The sequence below is a fragment of the Mercurialis annua genome, linkage group LG7 (assembly GCF_937616625.2).
Source record: "Mercurialis annua linkage group LG7, ddMerAnnu1.2, whole genome shotgun sequence".
Taxonomy (NCBI): domain Eukaryota; kingdom Viridiplantae; phylum Streptophyta; class Magnoliopsida; order Malpighiales; family Euphorbiaceae; genus Mercurialis; species Mercurialis annua.
In genome coordinates, this window is record NC_065576.1 from 20,757,271 (window position 1) to 20,765,060 (window position 7,790).

Here is a 7,790-nt window from a genome sequence, read left to right on the forward strand (position 1 = left end):
TGCTCTGATACCAACATTGTCACGACCCAATCTCATGGGCCGAGACCGGCGCTAGGGAATGGGAGTGATTGCTCCAAAACCCGTAGCAAGCCTAAAAAGGTAAAGTAATTTTTTGCAAAACATATATGTCATGCATGACAGACATAAATACTGTTAGTAGTATGTGCCCTAGGGCCATTTTGTATTTATACTTGTATAAACAAATCCCATTGGCAATGATATATATGTTTTATTTGAACTTAGTGCCTCATCAACTAAGTGATTATTTATTGCATATTGTACTTATCACATTGTGATAGAATCTATTCTTAACGTGTTGAGAATATGAGTGACAGATTCTATTATACAAGTGATCTAAATAACCGTTCACGATCGATGGGGTCCTACGAATAAGGGCATCGCATTATCCCGGAAAGATCGTCACCTCTGTTTATTCTCCTGATTAGTAAGGAGTTACTAATTATAGGAAGTAGTGAGTCTTATACTACTTGATGGGGATCAGGATAAACACGTGGACACTCAAGATGTTGAGTGGGTCGAACAAGTGACGCTAGATGACTTATACATGGTATTTCATCAAAGTCAATTTAATGTCATCTAGTTCATAATTGTACATATGTCCTTTGACTTGCGGTGACACTATCTTGTATATAGGTGATTAGAGTTTGATACTCCTTATCCCTAGATCTTTCATGAGCTAGGGTCGCGGGATGTGTTGGCTCTAGTTAGTTGTATATGGAGATAGGGGTTTAACCAAGAGAGGATTTATCACTCCGGATGAACCGAGAAAAGATTCTATGCTATCTCAAATTGTTCTTGATGGATGAAAAACCTGCGCAAGTGTATATGACTTACTTAGAAAGTTGTTTCTAGTGGAAGTCATATTTATCAAGAATAAGAACTGAGATGAGGTCATATGATCAAGACAAACAGTATTTGACTTAACCGTGACACTAGTCGAGATCGGAATCTTAGATGAAGGGAATTTTGAGTGTACGGTAATTATGAACATTGGTTCATAAAGAATGCATCAAAACATTCATATCTATTTGGGTGTCGTGATATGTTGCTAGACGTCACTCACGATCTACGAGAATTAATAATTAATGGAATTTAATTATTTAATATAAGAAAGGCGTTTCTTATGACTCTCGTTTCCATATAGATGTGAACCTAGTTAGTCACACACAATAGGGTGTGCAACCGATTGAGTTTACGAGAAATTGATTTCATATAGATACTAGCATATCTCGGAAATTAATCTAAGATGAAAAACAAGTATAAATTCGGGACTAATTTGTAAGAGTTATAAATTAGTAAGCACCTAATTGTATTTTATCCAAGTCAATGTGATGATGTCACGATTATGTCATACGATGATGTCACGTGATAATGTCATGTGATGATGTCATGTATGTCTCTGTGTGTGACACCTAGCATCCTACGTGTCAGAAGGTGGCAACACCTATGCTTGATGTATGACACCTAGCATCTGATGTGTTAGATGGTGGCAACACCTATGCTTGGTGTGTGACACCTAGATGTGAGGTGTCGAATGGTGGAAACACCTTTGCTTGGTGTGTGACACCTAGCATGTGAGGTGTTGCATTCATAAGCAAAGCTCTACCCTATAAATAGAGGTTGCCTTTGTTCATTCTATATAGCACCACACTTAAGAGAGCATATTTGAAGGAGTTCAAGTAGTCATCAATCACAGAAAATCTTGGAGAAAGTTTTTCATACATCCCAGCAAAGACATAATCGAGGCGAGAGTTTGATTTTAGGGTTGCTCGGCAGGAGAAACTCTTGCATATTACTTCAAGGCGAGGATTCAATCGGACGCATACTCGTGTGGACGAGCTTGAGGTCGCCATTTTATCGGGACTACAAGAATCGTTGGAGAATCGACATAGGTATTCTTCTTACGGTTTCTAGATGCGTGCTTTAATTACTAGATGATACGACGATCCATTTGTTATTGATATGATCAATTTCTGGATCCGAATTGTTGGAATTCCAATTTTGAATTGAAATATACGATTCGGACCCTCACATCCCGCTGCACCAACAAATACGTGTCATGCGGAAGCACACATGCCAGGCATATATATCCTCTGGCAGTCTCAAATATCAAAACGCAGCTAGCGTAAAACATTTAAAACTTTAAAACATTAAAGTTATATTTACAGAAAACTATACACTACAAGCTGACTTGCAAAACACTTATCTACTGCAGCTCTAAGAGTAAAGTACTGTTTCTTTACATACTTTCAAAAATACAAACTTCTGGAAGTAGGATAGAAGTCCGTTGCTTCAAAAGCGTCTTTCACCTGAAAGAAAGTCTGTGAGGGGTCAGTATATTGGGATATACTGAGTGAGTTCATACATTTACTAATAAATATTCAAATAAAACATAAAAGAATATTCAATAGTATGCAGCCAAGTACGAGATCCGATTGAAACCCTAATCCTCGAACATACTAATCATCTATCATGAAACCCAATCATTAATATCAAGTTGTGAGTCCAACTCACTGGTGGGTTCAACCCACTAGATACGGGGACTCCAGGTTACACCGTAACCGAGTGCTCACTCGTATCAAAATCACACATTAAATCTCGAATTTCATAATCATAATCAACTCACAGCTGTATCAAATCAAAACTGGTGATCACACAGTCCTATTGCCGCTCAATAGGTAGCACGTTCCATCAGATCAATACTGGTTTCAAATCAAGCGTATGCGCAATTCATATAAAAGTTTCGCATATAAAACATGCAATTCAAATATAAAACAATATAAAATAATTGCTTGAATAAATACTTTAAAAGCAAATCGTATAAACTCACTAAAAATGCTTATCCAAAAATACGTCGGGGCTTTGGAACGTCAAGCTTCCCGAACTACTGGTCCAGCTGCTTCTTGCCTCGCCGGATCTAAAACAAATTTTAAAACATTTGACTGGTGTCAGAATCCTATTCTAAGATTAACTCTAGACTCAAGACTCGACATACTGAACTCTCATTAATCGTCGTGCTTCTCACGTATATCCCGTTAAACGGTATCTAACTCGTTTACGGATCGTATACCTTTCTAATTCAATTCCCGTTCAACCTCATTAGGTTAACTATTCACATTAATCGATCAATTACTATTCGATTTCCGATTCAACACACGTATTCAACTAATTCAATCGAGATACGAAAAATCGGGGTGCGAGGGTTGGGGATGCACGTTCGTGCATGGGGGTGCACGATTGTGCATCTCGGTGGTGCACGTTCGTGCACCATACGTGCACGATCCCCCGAAATCGTTTTCCGGGGTTTCCGACCTGCTACTAGCGTTAAAACGCTCCAAAAGCATCCTAAATGCTTATTCTATCATCATAACATCCAAATACGATTCTAAAATCGTTAAAACAATAAAATTGTTTCATGGCTTAAAACTTTGAATCGATATAACTCAAAATATATTTGTTTAAACGATAAAACATCAAGCTTACCATGATACGCCACTGAAATACGATCGTTTTGAGTTATAGAACGTCGGAAACGGACGAGAAAGGGAAACCGCGCGACGAACCGTACGTTACCGTCGAAGAAACGAAGAAATGAAGGAAAGAGATGAAGTCTCGATCCTTCATCTTACTGATGAAGGTTTTCCTTTTATATAATGGTCAATTTGCAACTTGATCCTTGAAACTTTTCAAAAGTTTCAATTTAGTCCAAGACCTATTCGCGTCCAAATTTTAAATGGTCTCCGATTAACTGTAAACTTTTACCATAAATACTATAAATTATTTCGCAGACTTTGGCGAAATAAAATCCGTCATGGGATTTATAATTTATTTTATATTAATTTCTGAAGTTAAATCATCAAAAACCGCTAATTAACTTATTGAAATTTATTCTAAATTCCCGATATAATTAAATTAAATTCTCCTTAATTTAAATTATCGGAAATCTTGACACGTGGCACAACTTAATTACCTTAAGATATTTTGGGGTATTACAATTACGAAACAAATCCAAACGTTTCATCTTTTTATAGATTTAAGCCAAATATTTACAAACGTTACGAAGCAAATCCAAAGGTATCACCTTTTTAGCGATTTATGCCAAACGTTTATAACGTTATGAAACCAATCAATAAGTTTAAAACGTTACGAATGAAATATAAACGTTTCTCCTTTTTAGCGATTGAAGCCAAACGTTTACAAACATTACGAAACAAATCCTAATCTTTCACCTTTTTCGCGATTTAAGCCAAACATTTAAACCGTTACGAAACCAATGCAAACGTTTAAAATGCTACGAAACAAATCCAAACGTTTCACCATTTAAGCGATTTAATCCAAACGTTTAAAACGTTACGAAAAAAATCCTAACGTTTCACCTTTCTAGCGATTTATGCCAAACGTTAAAAACGTTAAGAAATATATCCTAACGTTTACGTTTTTAGCTAATTAAGCCAAACGTTTAAAACGTTACGAAACCAATCAAAATGTTTAAAACTTTTACAAAAAAATCCAAACGTTTTCCCTTTTAGTGATTTCAACCAAACGTTTACAAATGTTACTAAATAAATCCAAACGTTTTGCCTTTTTAGCTATATAAGCCAAATGTTTATAAACGTAACGAAACAAATCCAAACGTTTAGCATTTTTATCGATTTAAGACAAACGTTTATAAATGTTACGAAACACATCCAAATGTTTCACCTTTTTAGCGATTTAAGTCAAACATATAAAACGTTACGTAACAAATCCAAATGTTTAAAACGTTACGAAATAAATCCAAACGTTTCACCTTTTTAGCGATATAAGCCAAACGTTTACAAACGTTACGAAACAAATCCAAACGTTTTACCTGTAATACCCCGTATTTTAAAAAAAATCCGATGAGTTGCGGTGATAATTTTTGGGTCGTTCGTTGTTTCGGTCATAGTTCGATTCGTGTTTGTTTTATGTTTGGGTCGGTTGGCAGTCTTTTAATTAATTTCTGGTTGGGCCGTTGGTTGGCCCACAAAAAAAAAGTTTCTCTTCCTTCCTTGCATGGGCCAGCAGGGCCCATGCAGTATAATTGTTGAACTAGTTGGTTCTTGCGTGCAGTTATATGTTTCTATATTTTCCTTACATTCCTTCCTTATTTAATCTAGGTTTCTAAGCCCTTATTATTTTCCATCAATTAAACAAACCCTAGCCGTCACTTATATCTCAAATTCTCTGAAAATCATTCAACCAAATTCCTAATTTTATCACTGCAATTCTCGGTAAGTTTCTTTCTTATTCTCTGTTTTGGCTTTGAAAACGGCACCTTCGTTCTTAATCGATATCTCTTTCATTTTAGTATCAAATTGGGATCCATCTCGTCCCAGCGGTAGTAGAATCAATTCTCTACGATTCCAAACTTTGTTTTCGTAAAATGGTACGTTATTCTTTCTTTTATGAGCGCCGCCGTTTTACCGTTTTCTTTTGTTCTTAACTGAATATTCTTTTTCAATTGATGCCATTGGGTTGTTTTCTTTTGTGTTTTGATTTTGTTGCCTGATTGTTATTGTTATCTCATTGTTTATAGTTTTAGGGATTCGTTTAACACTTCACTTGTGATAATCATGCCGTCGTCGTTCTCTATGTTGGTGTTATATCGTAATTGTCAGATCATAGCTTCTGTCAATTTGTTCCTTGTGGTTTTGGCTTCCTCTTTTGGTTTTGGCTTGGCTCATAGAATCTTGTATGAAGTTTAGTTCATGTTTGTTATATAGTTATGTTTTGAAATTGTTGATTTGGGAGCTTGATATTTCTTGGGTTCGTTTACTGTGTTAGGATTGAGGTTGGGCTATGTATGTTTGGAGATGACGGTGAGGTGGCAGTGTATGTGTGGTTGATTTTGACTGTTTATGGTTAAAGGTTTGTTTAAATCATGGAATTGTTTTGCTTAAAACATAGTAATTCCTTAAGTTATTATTAAATTGTTCTTATAATTAATTTTAATTTTAATTTACGAAATTGGTTTCGACTTATTATTTAGCAATTTAAATAATATTATTATTTATAATTTTAAATTATTTTGGACATTATTATTTTAAATTTAGATTTAATAGTTAATTTTATCATAATTTAAATACTTTTAAATCTAATTATTTATTTTGACATTATTAAATGGGAATTGACCGTTTCATTAATTCGGAAGTTGTCAAATTATTGATATTATTTTTAAGATCTAAAAATAATATTTGAGTTATTTAAAATTAAATTAATAATAATTATTAATTATTATTTAATTCATAATTTGAGATTTTTGCCTTGAATGCCAATGTGATTAAATTTATGTCTTTCACTTTTGGTTTTTGAATTTCGTTATATAATTTGACAAATTGAAAACGATGATTATTTTATAATCTAAATTAATATAATTACTTGGGTAATTATATTTTGTTTTAAATATTTTTTTTGTATGGCATTGTGGCTAAATTATAATTTAGCACTTGAACGTTTTAAAACTTATTTGATTAAATTTTTTATTGTAACTTGGGTTACTCGAAGTTAAAACTATTGGGTTCCGTTTTAAATATTGATTTATTATTTTATCAAAGTGGATTCTATAATTATAAATCATGGTTTATAATTGGATATGATCATATTTATTTTATCAAGTTATTTTTTGACATTATAAACTTTGGTTTATATTTTAATAAAATATTTGGGTCGGGTTAGACTTGGGTCACCCGACATGCGAGGTAGCTTAGTAGTTATTGGTAACTCGGCTAATCCAATATTTAAAACGGAAACCCAATAGACTTGGCTTAATTATTTATTTTGAGTATTTCATTACTCGATGTGGTTCGTTTTTGACTCGGGTCATTACGTGATTAATTGTTCATTCTATTCTAGCTATATTTATGCTTGACTTGGTATTGTGCTAGTCCTATGTGGTGTCTAGTACTCTCTAGAGTCAGGGGTTGATTTTAATAATTGTCTTTACTCTGTTCTTAGACTCGTCGACTGTGCATGCTTCGGAGTCGATTCAGGGTTTATCGCTTGCCAGGTTTTCACGTGGATTAGTAACCAGTGAGTTTGTAGTGCTATTTACCGCTTTATTAAGTACCACATCATATTTTAATATTATAAATGCTTTTGAATTGTTTTAAGCGATTATGGATCTGGATTGAAACGAGCTACTTGATAGCCTTGTATCGAGACTGTGTGCACCGGTAAGTACTCTGGGATCGGCAGACTAAGGTCTTGCTTACGCTGGTATATGACGAGGATTTATTCATGTCCACTTTGGGTTTTCAGTATGCTATGTCATACTTACGCTGGGATCATTTCAATATTGTTATTCCATAATCATATATTATATTAGTATAAAAGGGTTTTGATTTAAGGGTTTTAAACTTAATAAATGTAAATAGTATTGCGAACTCATCTCAGTATATCTAACCCCCGTTGTTTCCCCATTTTTTCTAGGTTTATTATTTTGAGCGAGTCTACTGATCTCCGATTCTTTATTCCTCGGAGATTTATTTCATTTTAACAAATTGTCAAACTAATTTTTATTCTTAGACCGCACTAGTAAAATAGAGGTCTATATTATTATAGTTATTGTCGAATTGTGTTTGACTTACTTATTTTATATTTTGGCATATTAAATTGTTTAACTCTAGTTATTTATTATTTTATGGAAATATTATTATATAAACTGTTTGTTTAAGTTGGAGTCTCGGTTGCCCCCCGAGCATTGGATTTTCTGCAGGTTTGTATGATTGGTTGTTTCCGCAAGACTTGCT

General features: G+C 34.0%; 1 long non-coding RNA gene across 2 annotated transcripts; it reads left to right on the forward strand.

Annotated features, from left to right (window-relative positions):
* The first annotated feature begins 5,164 nt into the window (after nucleotides 1–5,164).
* LOC126657366 (uncharacterized) lies at nucleotides 5,165–7,200 on the forward strand. 2 transcript variants are annotated; one of them, XR_007633308.2, is made up of 4 exons: nucleotides 5,165–5,273; nucleotides 5,351–5,428; nucleotides 6,997–7,071; nucleotides 7,153–7,200. It is a non-coding gene; the product is annotated as an uncharacterized LOC126657366 (long non-coding RNA). The 2 variants fall into 2 exon arrangements; XR_007633307.2 differs by having other exon boundaries at nucleotides 6,997–7,200.
* The last annotated feature ends 590 nt before the right edge of the window (nucleotides 7,201–7,790 follow it).